Consider the following 12,464-nt stretch of genomic DNA (forward strand, 5'->3'; position numbering starts at 1 on the left):
TCTAGAGTGTAGTGGCATGATCTTGGCTCACTGCAAACTCTGTCTCCTGGGTTCAAGTGATTCTCTTGCCTCAGCTTCCTGAGTAGCTGGGATTACAGGCTCCTGCCACTGTGCGTGGCTAAGTTTTGTATTTTTAGTAGAGATGGGGTTTTGCCATGTTGGCCAGGCTGGTCTCAAACTCCTGACCTCTAGTGATCCACCCACCTCAGCCTCCCAAAGTGTTAGGATTACAGCTGTGAGCCACTACGCCTGGCTCATCTCTGTTATTTTAAGAACATTTCAGTAACAAACATACTGCCACATGCCAGACAGGATATTTCATGCCTGTGTCCTTTCACGCACACCTGAAAAAACTTTCCTACGGCTGAATTCCAGATAGTTCTTGTTTCGTGTTTTTTTTTTTTTTTTTTTTGGAGACAGATAAAAATAGTCTCTCTGTCACCCAGGCTGGAGGGCAGAGGTGCGATCTCGGCTCACTGCAACCTCCGCCTCCTGGGTTCAAGCAATTCTCCTGCCTCAGCCTCCCGAGTAGCTGGGATTACAGGTGCCCACCACCACGCCAGGCTAATTTTTGTGTTTTTAGTAGAGACGGCGTTTTGTCATATTGCGCAGGTTGGTTTTGAACTCCTGACCTCAGGTGACCCACCTGCCTTGGCCTCCCAAAGTCCTGGGATTACAGGCATGAACCACCGCGCCCGGTGGAGAATTCTTTTTTTCAAGGCTCAGCTAAAGATTGGCTCTTCCTTGGAAATGTCCTTCAACTCATCCTGGCAGGGTGGGCTGTGTTCTCCTCTTTGTTTCTACCGGATTTAGTGCCTGCCGCTAGGGTCATATTTATTATTACCGTATTTACTGATGTAGCACTGTATCAGTTTTTTGGTAATAATTGTGTGTGTGTGTGTGTGTGTGTGTGTTTTATTATTATTATTATTTTTGAGACGGAATCTCACTCTGTCGCCCAGGCTGGAGCCCACTGGCACAATCTCAGCTCACTGCAACCCCTGCCTCCCAGGTTCAAGTGATACTCCGGCTTCAGCCTCCCGAGTAGCTGGGATTACAGGCATGCACCACCACGCCCGGCCATCCTTTTTAAAGAAGTTTATTATTAGCCGGGCATGGTGGTGCATGCCTATAATCCCAGCTACCCGGGAGGCTGAGGCATGAGAATCGCTTGAACCCGGGAAGTGGAGGTTGCAGTGAGCCGAGATTGCACCACTGTGCTCCAGCCTGGGCAACAGAGTGAGACCTTGTCTCAACAACAACAACAAAAAGAAGTTTATTGTCTTGCAGGTCTGGAGGCCAGAGCCCAAAAGTGAACATGTCAGCAGGGTTGATTCCCTGTGCGGGCTGTATTAAGTGGGTGATGATGACAATGATGATGGTGAGAATCTGTCCCATGCCTCTGACCTAGGGTCTGGTGGTTTCCTGCAACCTTTGGCATTCGTCAGCTGGTAGATGCATTGCTCCAAACATGCGCCTTCACGTGGTGTTCTTGCTGAGTCTCCCTACCTAGTCTTGCTTTTGTCTCTGTGTCCAAATTTTCTCCTGTTTTGTTTTCTTTCTGAGAGAGGATCTTGCTCTGTTGCCCAGCCTGGAGTGCAGTGGCGTGATCATAGCTCACTTCAGCCTCCAACTTGTGGGCTCAAGCGATCCTCCTGTCTCAGCCTCCTGAGTAGCTGGAACCACAGGGATGTGCCACTGCAGCTGGCTAATTAAAAAAAAATTTTTTTTTTGTAGAGATGGAGTCTTGCTGTGTTGCCCAGGCTAGACTTGAACTCCTGGCCTCAAACAGCCCTCCTCCCTCAGCCTCCTAAAGTGCTGAGATCACAGGCGTGAGCCACTGTGCCTAGCCTGTAGATGCCCTTTATCAGGTTGGAAAATGATAACTTACACTTAATAGTAATTTTTCTCCTCTCCTCTCCTCTTCTCTCCTTCCCTCTCCTTTCCTCCCCTCTCCTCCCCTCCCCTCTGACCCGCCTTCTTTTTTCTTCTCTTTTCTTTTTTTGAGACAAGGTCTTGCTCTGTCGCCCAGGCTGGAGTGCAGTGGCGTGATCTTGGCTCACTGCAACCTCCACCTCCCAGGCTGAAGAGATTCTCCTGCCTCGGTCTCTGAATAGCTGGGACTAGAGGCACGTGCCACCATGCCTGGCTAATTTTTGTATTTCTTTCTTTTTTTTTTTTTAATTTTTGTATTTTTTGTAGAGATAGGGTTTCACCATGTTGCCCAGGCTGGTCTCGAAATTCCTGAACTTGGGTGATCCGCCCGCCTTGGCTTGCCAAAGTGCTGGGGTTACAAGTGTGAGCCAACATGCCTGGCTGATAATTTTCATATAAGGTCATTTGCACAGTGTTTGGCACAGAATAAGCCATGAGGAATATTCGTTGTCATCATCATCATTGTCATCAACATCCACTTAGCCATCTCCTACTGTGGAACATTTAGATATTCCCTCTATTTGATTATTATAAATAGCCCAGTGATGAACATTTGTGCTGATCAATATGTCCTTTTAAAACCAAACAGGGGGCCGGGCACGGTGGCTCACACCTGTAATCCCAGTACTTTGGGAGGCCGAGGCAGGTGGATCACCTGAGGTCAGGAGTTCCAGACCAGGCTGGCCAACATGGCAAAACCCCATCTCTACTAAAAATACAAAAATTAGCCAGGCGTGGTGGTGCATGTCTGTAATCCCAGCTACTCAGGAGGCTGAGGCAGGAGAATCACTTGAACCTGGGAGATGGAGGTTGCAGTGAGCTGGTATTGCACCACTACAATATCCACCACTGCACTCCAGCCTGGGCGACGGAGCAAGACTCTATTTAAAAAAACAAAAAACAATGGGCACGGTGGCTCATGCCTATAATCCCAGCACTTTGGGAGGCCAAGGTGGGTGGATCACTGAGGTCAAGAGTTCAAGACCAGCCTGACTAACATGGAGAAACCCCATCTCCATCTCTACTAAAAATACAAAATTAGCCGGGCTTGGTGGCACATACCTGTAATCCCAGCTACTCTGGAGGCTGAGGCAGGAGAATCACTCGAACCCAGGAGGCAGAGGTTGTGGTGAGCCGAGATTGCACCATTGCACCCCAGCCTGGGCAACAAGAGCGAAACTTGGTCTCAAAAAAAAAAAATGCTTTAAAAGACACCATTAAGAAAGTGAGAAGAAAATCTCAGAACAGGGAAACATTTTTACAAATCATATATCTGATCCAGGACTGGATCTAGAACATGTGAAGAACTATAACTCAATAACAAAAAGACAAGGATTGCCGGGCGCGGTGGCTCACGCCTACCATCCCAGCACTTTGGGAGGCTGAGGCAGGCAGATCACGAGGTCAGGAGTTTGAGACCAGCCTGACCAACATGGTGAAACCCCGTCTCTACTAAAAATACAAAAATTATCTGGGCATGGTGGCAGGAGCCTGTAATCCAGCTGCTCAGGAGGGACAGAGAAGGATCCTAATGCTAAAAGAAAAAAAGAAAGAAAGAATGAGGGGACTGCATGGAGAGCTTTTTTTTTTTGAGATGGAGTCACGCTCTGTTGCCCAGGCTGTAATGCAGTGGCACAATCTTGGCGCACTGCAACCTCTGCCTCCCAGGTTCAAATGATTCTTGTGCCTCAGCCTACCAAGTAGCTGGGACTACAGGCAGCTGTCACCACGCCTGGCTAATTTTTATTTTATTTATTTATTTTTTTGAGACTGAGTCTTGCTCTATTGCCCAGGCTATAGTGCAGTAGTGTGACCTTGGCTCAGTGCAACCTCCACCTCCTGGGTTCAAGCAATTCTCATTCCTCAGCCTCCCGAGTAGCTGGGATTACAGGCCCCCTCCACCACGTCTGGCTAATTTTTGTATTTTTAGTAGAGATGGGGTTTCACCATGTTGGCCAGGCTAGTCTCGAACTCCTGACCCCAGGTGATCCGCCAGCCTTGGCCTGCCAAAGTGCTGGGATTACAGGCGTGAGCCACTGTGCCCGGCCCATGCCTGGCTAATTTTTTTGGGGGGATGGAGTTTCACTCTTATCGCCCAGGCTGGAGTGCAATGGCGCAATCTCAGCTCATTACAACCTCTGGCTCCTGGGTTCAAGTGACTCTCCAGCCTCAGCCTTCCAAGTAGCTGGGATTATAGGCGCCCACCATCACGCCTGGCTAATTATTTATTATTTATTATTTATTATTATTATTATTATTTTTTGAGATGGAGTCTTGCTCTGTCGCTCAGGCTGGAGTGCTATGGCGCGATCTCTGCTCACTGCAAGCTCCACCTCCTGGGTTCACGCGATTCTCCTGCCTCAGCCTTCCGAGTAGCTGGGACTACAGGCATGTGCCACCTTGCCTGGCTAATTTTTTGTACTTGAAGTAGAGACGGGGTTTCACCGTGTTAGCCAGGATGGTCTCGATCTCCTGACCTCATGATCCGCCCACCTCGGCCTCCCAAAGTGGCGGGATTACAGGCGTGAGCCACAGCGCCCAGCCTATTTTTTATTTTTTTATTTTTAGTAGAGACGGGGTTTTACCACGTCGACCAGGCTGGTCTCAAACTCCTGACTTCAGGTGATCTACCCACCTTGGCCTCCCAAAGTGCTGGATTACATGCATGAGCCACCTCGCCTGGCTGCCTGGCTAATTTTTATATTTTTAGTAGAGATGGGGTTCGCCCATGTTGGCCAGGCTGGTCTCAAACTCCTGACCTCAGGTGATCCGTCCGCCTCAATTTCCCAAAGTGCTGGTATTATAGTTGTAAGCCACCGCTCCCAGCCTCCATGGAGAGCTTTTTTTTGTCAATGATGTTAGGGCCACTGCAGCCAGTATCACCTGTAGGCAGCCCCTGCAGATCCCTGAGTGGCCACTGGCACAGGGGAGAGGACAGGTACGGGGCTCAGCAGGGACTAACTCTCTGTCTAAAGGAGAAGGCAGACATTCTTCCCCCTTGGATCTTGGAGATCTGTTTACGGGTCTGTATCTGCCTGCTAGCCAGCTGCTCGGGGGCCCAGGAGTCTCACTCCTCTCCCAGGGCCTGGCCTTTGCAGACAGAGGGGGTGCTGGGAACTAGTGCGATGAAAGGACGGCACCCGGGGCACCAGGGCCTGTGGATCTTCAGCGAGGAGGTGCCCGGGAGCCCAGGGAATCCCAGCCACTGCCCGGGGATGACCTACAGTGAGGTGGGAAGCTGGTGGCTGAACCAGTATTAGCACCTAAGTACCTCACGCAGCCTGGCCCTCTCTCCTGCGGCATCTGTGTCTGGGCCTGCGGGAGGAGGCCCCTCAATTCCTCAGGCACACGGAGTGATTTCTTTCTTTAGGGGGTGATTTGTTCTTTTGTTCCCTCTCCTCCCTCTCTTTCCTTTCTGAGAAATCTGATTAGAACTTTGAAAGCTGAGCCGTTTTAGGATCAGGTTGCCACATTTAGCAAATAAAAACAGGGGATGCTGTGTTGAATTTGAATTTCAGATAAACAACAAATAATGCTTGAGTGCAATCATGTTCCATGTGCAATATATGGACATAACTTACACTAAAACAATTATTTGTTGTTCATCTGAAATTCACATTTGACTAGGCTTCTTGTATTTTATTTGGCAACCCTACTTTCGGAGCCATGATTCTGTTAACAATTGCTTTTTTTTTTTTCTTTTCCGGAGATGGAGTCTCACTCTGTCGCCCAGCCTGGAGTGCAGTGGCATGATCTTGGCTCACTGCAACCTCCGCCTCCCAGGTTCAAGTTATTCTCCTGCCTCAGCCTCCCAAGTAGTTGGGACCACAGGTGTGGGCCACCACGCCCAGCTAATTTTTGTATTTTGAGATGAGATTTCACTATGTTGGCATTTAATCAATTCTTTTTTTTTTTTTTTTTTTTTTATGAGACGGAGTCTTGCTCTGTCGCCCAGGCTGGAGTGCAATGGTGCAAGCTCGGCTCACTGCAACCTCCACCTCCTGGGTTCAAGGGATTCTCCTGCCTCAGCCTCCCGAGTAGCTGGGATTGCAGGCACCCACCACGAGGCCCAGCTAATTTTTGTATTTTTAGTAGAGACGAGGTTTCACCATGTTGGTCAGGCTGGTCTAGAACTCCTGACCTCATGATCCTCCTGCCTCAGCCTCCCAAAGTGCCAGGATTACAGGCGTGAGCCACCGCACCCGGCACGATTTTACCATGTTGGACAGGTTGGTCTCAAACTCCTGACCTCAAATGATCTGCTGCCTGCCTCAACCTCCCAAAGTGCTGGGATTACAGGTGTAAACCACTGTGCCCGACCTATGTTAGCAATTTCACTTTGTCCTTGTGCAGAAGCTGCAAAGAGAAGACTTTTACTGGGTCAGAGAGGAGGAGGGGGCACAGGAGTCAGTCCAGGTTTCAGGAATTTGGCCCCAAAAGGCAGAAGAACCTCTTGAGGACAGGAGTTTGAAACCAGCCTGGGAAACATAGTGAGACCCCATTTCTACAAAAATAAAAATTAGCCGGGCATGGTAGTGTGCCCCTGTGGTCCCAGCTACTCAGGAGGCTGAGGCAGGAGTATCGCCAGTCACTTGAGCCTGGGAGGTCAAGGCTGCAGTGAGCTGTGATTACACCACTGCGCCTCCACCTGGGTGATAGAGCGAGACCTTGTCTCTAAAGACAGAAAAAAAAAAAAAAAAAAAAGCAGAGAGACAGAAGAAAGAAACCCTTCTCTCTGCTGGCTCCCCCAGAACCTAGCTGGGTCCGCAAAACTAACCCCACTGCCGTTTCTCTCTGCCATCTCTCCTCCGAACAATCCCCTCAGATCTCTGCTTGGTCCCAGTCTGTCTGAGTTTCCAAGAACAGAAGCAATGATGGCACCTGCTGCAAGATGTTGAGAGATAAATGAGGAAGCCGCTCAGACAGCCAGAAAGACAGGAAACCCTTGGCTGCCTCGAGAGAGGAAATAGGAGCAGGGAGGCAGGGGTGTGGGAGGGGGTTTGGGCCTGCAGCACTGTGATCCCCACCCCCACCCCCGTCCCCACCACGTGGCTTCACAGGGCAGGCGCCATGAAGGCTCTGAGCAGAAAAGAGCTGCTGACCAAGAAGACATGGATCATGTGCAAATATGGCCACATGGTTTTGTTTGTTACTGGGCACACTCCTGGCTCCTGTGTGCCCCAGCCCAGCTCAGCTGCATGTAAGGTGGGATCTAGCCACCATCTCAGAGCCCCAGAGCAGGGCGGGTAACTGGGTCTGCTCATGAGAGCCAGGGCACACCTCTGGGGAGCCTGGGGCCAGCGCCACATGCCACAGCTGTCACTCTGCTCCTCTGCCAGGCTGCACCTGCCCCTCTGGGTCTCATGTCCCCAGGCAGGGCCCTGCTGGTCTCCTGGATGCCTGCTGCATTAGGCTAATGGAACTGGGGCCTGACCCTTTGCACCAAGGAATTTGGAGCAACTCTGAATCTGGTGGCCTGGGCTCAAACTGGAAAACTCCACCGAACCTTCCATGTCCTCAGTCTCCCCAGGCCTGCACCTACCACACTCTGCCACCACGCCCGGCTAATTTTGTATATATATATATATATATATATATATGTGTGTGTGTATATATATATATACACACGTATATATATATGTATATATATATACACACGTATATATATGTATATATATACACGTATATATATACGTGTATATATATATATACATATATATATATATATATATTTTTTTTTTTTGAGATGGAGTCTCGCTCTGTCGCCCAGGCTGGAGTGCAGTGGTGCGATCTCGGCTCACTGCAAGCTCTGCCTCCCGGGTTCACGCCATCCTCCTGCCTCAGCCTCCCAAGTAGCTGGGACTACAGGCACCCACCACCACGCCCGGCTAATTTCTTTTTTGGATTTTTGGTAGAGACGGAGTTTCACCGGGTTAGCCAGTATGGTCTCGATCTCCTGACCTCATGATCCGCCCACCTCGGCCTCCCAAAGTGCTGGGATTACAGGTGTGAGCCACCGCGCCCGGCCTAATTTTGTATTTTTAGTAGAGACGGAGTTTTGCCATTGGGAGGCTCAGGCAGGGGAATCGCTTGAACTCGGGAGGCAAAGGTTGCAGTGAGCGGAGATCACACCACTGCACTCCAGCCTGGGTGACAGAGCGAGATTCTACCTCAAAAAAAAATTAATTAATTAATTAAAAACTAGAAATCTCATAATCTCTCCATTGTCTCTAATCTTATCCCTTGATATTGACTATCGATGTTAATGGCAAGATATGTATCCTTCAGCATCTTTATGCTCATGTAAGTGATCACACATACACACGTAATTTTTCTACCTTGTCTCCTTTATTTATTTTTATGAAACAGAGTCTTGCTCTGTGGTTCAGGCTGGAGTACAGTGGCACGATCATAGCTCACGGCACCCTCTATCCGCTGTGCTCAAGCGATCCTCCAGCCTCAGCCTCCGGAGTAGCTGGGACCACAGGCATGCACCACCACGGCTGGCTAATTTTCTAGCTTAATGAAAATGGAACATATGGTGATCAGTCAGGATTGCATTCAGCTCCTGCAAACCGTGGCTTAAATAAGAAATGAGTTTCACGTTTCTTGGGTGACAGCAGCTCAGGGTTAGATGGTGCAGGCTGCAGCAGCTGCTGAAACACACATTCTGTCTCCTTATGCGCCCTATTTCCAGAGTGTCACTGTGGTCCCCAAGGTCATAGATGGCTTCTGCCTTCTAGGCGCTGGGTCCATGGTCGGGGCGAGAGAAGACAAAGGGAAAGAGACATGTATCAGCCAACTCTGATTCAAAGCACGATATGTGCTATGGGAAAACAATAGTTGGCCAGGCATGGTGGCTCATGCCTGTAATCCCAGTGCTTTGGGAGGCTAAGGCAGGAGGATCGCTTGAGGTCAGGAGTTCAAGGCTGCAGTGAGCTATGATCATGCCACCAAACTCCAGCCTAAGTGACAGAATGAGACCTTGTCTAAAAACAAACCAAAAAACGCTCATTGATTTTTGCCTGATTAGAAGTGTAATATGTGCCAATTTTAGAAAAATGTAAAAAAAAACAAAAAAGAAGAAAGAAAAGTATACAAAGAGAAAAGCTTGAGGAAAAAATAAAAACACTCATAACCCCACTACTGAAAGATAATTACTACTTATATTTCTACACTCCCTTCCACTCTTTCTTCTATGCTTGTTTTTTTTTTTTTTTTTTTTTTTTGAGATGAAGTCTTGCTCTGTCGCCCAGGCTGGAGTACAATGGCTCTATCTCAGCTCACTGTAACCTCTACCTCCCAGGGTCAAGCAATTCTCATGCCTCAACCTCTCCAATAGCTGGGATTACAGGCATGTGCCACCAGGCCTGGCTAATTTCTAGATTTTTTAAAAATTAATTAATTACTTTTTGAGGCAGAGTTTCAATTTTTTTTTTTTTTTTGTAGAGATGGGGTTTCGCCACGTTGGCCAGGCTGGTTTTGAACTTCTGGCCTCAAGTGATCCACCTGCCTCAGCCTCCCAAAATGTTGGGATTATAGATGTAAACCACTGTGCCTGGCCCCAAACGGAAACTCTTTACCCATTAAACGCTAACTCTCCATATCCCCTTCTCCTGATCCCTAGTAGCCTTTATTCTATTTTCTGTCTGTGTGAATTTACCTTTTCTAGATATATCACGTAAGTGGGATTATACAATTGTTCCTTTTTTTTTGAGACAGAGTTTTACTCTTGTCGCCCAGGCTGGAGTGCAGTGGCATGATCTTGGCTCACTGCAAACTCTGCCTCCTGGGTTCAAGTGATTTTCCTGCCTCACCTTCCCAAGTAGCTGGGATTACAGTTGCCTGCCAGCATGCCCGGCTATTTTGTTTTTTTTTTTTTTTTTGTATTTTTAGTAGAGATGGTATTTCACTGTATTGGCCAGGCTGGTCTCGAACTCCTGACCTCAGGTGATCCACCTGCCTCGGCCTCCCAAAGTGTTGGGATTACAGGCGTGAGCCACCGCGCCCGGCCATTGAATTGTTCTTTATGGCTTATTTCCCTTAGCAATGGGCTTATGGCCTCTTCAGAAGACAACGTGGTCACTTTTACCTCCTGGCCCTGACAGCCAACCCAAGTATCTTAGTCCATATGGGTTGTTACAACAAAAATACCATATACTGGGGGGTGGCTTATAAACAACAAGCATTTTCTTCTTACAGTTCTTTTTTCTTTTTGAGACAGAGTCTCGCCTTGTCACCCAGGCTGGAGTTCAGTGGCTCAGTCTCAGCTCACTGCAACTTCTGCCTCCCAGGTGCAAGCGATTTTCCTGCCTCAGCCTCCCCAGTAGCTGGCATTACAGGTGTGTGCCACCACACTCAGCTAATTTTGTTGTATTTTAGTAGAGACAGGGTTTCACCCTGTTGGCCAGGCTAGTCTCGAACTCCTGACCTCAAGTGATCTGCCCGCCTTGGCCTCCCTAAATGCTGGGATTACAGATGTGAGCCATTGTGCCTGGCCGGTTTCTGACAGTTCTGGAAGCTGGGAAGTCCAAGGTCAAAGTGCTGGCAGATTTGGTGTCTGGTAAGGGAACCGTTTCTCATAGATGGTCCCTTCTCACATGTCCTCATATGGCGGAACGGGCAAACAAGCTTAAGTAGGTCCCTTTTATAAGGGCACTAATCCCATTCATGAAGGCTCCACCCTCATGACCTTATCTCTTCCCAAAGGCCCCACCAGTTTAAAAAAATGTTTATGTTAGAGATGGGGTCGGCTGGATGAGGTGGCTCATGCCTGTAATCCCAGCACTTTGGGAGGCTGAGGCAGGTGGATCATGAGGTCAGGAGTTTGAGACTAGCCTAGCCAACATGGTGAAACCCCATCTCTACTAAAATTACAAAAACTAGCCAGGCGAGGTGGCAGGCACTTGTAATCCCAGCTACTCGGGAGGCTGAGGCAGGAGAATTGCTTGAACCTGGGAGGGGGAGGTTGCAGTGAGCCGAGATGGCGCCACTGTACTCTAGCCTGGGTGACAGAGCAAGACTCCATATCCAAAAATAAATAAATAAAATAAAATAAAATAAAAATACAAAAATTAGCCAGGCATGGTGGTGCATGCCTGTAGTTCCAGCTACTTGGGAGGCTAAGGCAGGAGAATTGCTTGAACCCAGGAGGCGGGTGCCAAGATCGCACCACCTCACTCCAGCCTGGGTGACAGAGTGAGACTCTGTTCTGAGCATGAAGCCTGAAGGCTATGAAGAAGAAAAGAGCATTCTGGGCCAGGGGTGGTGGCTCACACCTGGAATCCCAGCACTTTGGGAGGCCAAGGCAGGAGGATCCCTTAAGGCCAGGAGTTAGAGACCAGACTGGGCAATATAGTGAGACTCCTATCTCTACAAAACATTAAAAAAAAATTAGCTGTGGCCAGGCATGGTGGCTCATGCCTATAATTCCAGCACTTTGGGAGGCTGAGGCAGGCAGATCACTTGAGGTCAGGAGTTTGAGACCAGCCTGGCCAACATGGTGAAATCCTGTCTGTACTAAAAATGCAAGAATTAGGTGGGCGTGGTGATAGGTGCCTGTAATCCCAGCTACTTGGGAGGCTGAGGCAGGAGAATCGCTTGAACCTGGGAGGTGGAGGTCACAGTAAGCCGAAATTACACCACTGCACTCCAGCCTGGGTGACAGAGTGAGAGTGAGACTCTGTCTCAAAAAAAAAAAAAAAAAATGCTGGGTGCGGTGGCTCGTGCCTGTAATCCCAGCACTTTGGGAGGCTGAGGCGGGAGGATCACCTGAGGTCAGGAGTTCAAGACCAGCCTGACCAATATGGAGAACCCCTGTCTCTACTAAAAATACAAAAAATTAGCTGGCTGTGGTGGCGCATGCCTGTAATCCCAGCTACTCGGGAGGCTGAGGCAGGAGAATCACTTGAACCTGGGTGGCGGAGGTTGCAGTGAGCTGAGATCGTGCCATTGCACTCCAGCCTGGACAACAAGAGTGAAACTCCATTAAAAAAAAAAAATCTGGGCACAGTGGTGCATGTCTGTAGTCCCAGCTACTCAGAAGGCTGAGGTGGGAGGATGGCTTGAGCCCAGGAGGTTGAGGCTGCAATGAGCTATCATGGCCCCACTGCACTCCAACCTGGGCAACTGAGTGAGACCCTGTTACACACACACAAAAAAAGGAAAAATAAAAAAAGAAAAGAAAAAAAGAAAAGAACATTCTTTTTGCTTGGGAGGTATTTAGACGGTATCATGAGCTTGTGTTTCAAGCTGTGTGTTCAATAAACCATTTCTGCAGGGACAATGACACATTGTGTGACGTGCTCTGAGAGCGCCTGCTGGGCCTGGGCCGCTGGGGGAGGCTGCAAGGGACAGAAGACATTTCCTTTGCCTGGATCATGGCCAGGCAAAGGAAAGGCAAGAACCAGCCAGGCAAAAGGCTTGGAGGTGTGAGAGGCTCTAGAATGATCTGAGACTGGTGAATGGGGGAGGTGGCCTGGTTTGGCTGGAACCCAAGGCTCCCTGGGGGACAGGGAAGAAGTGAGCTA

This window comes from Symphalangus syndactylus, chromosome 9 (assembly GCF_028878055.3).
Source record: "Symphalangus syndactylus isolate Jambi chromosome 9, NHGRI_mSymSyn1-v2.1_pri, whole genome shotgun sequence".
NCBI classification, from domain to species: domain Eukaryota; kingdom Metazoa; phylum Chordata; class Mammalia; order Primates; family Hylobatidae; genus Symphalangus; species Symphalangus syndactylus.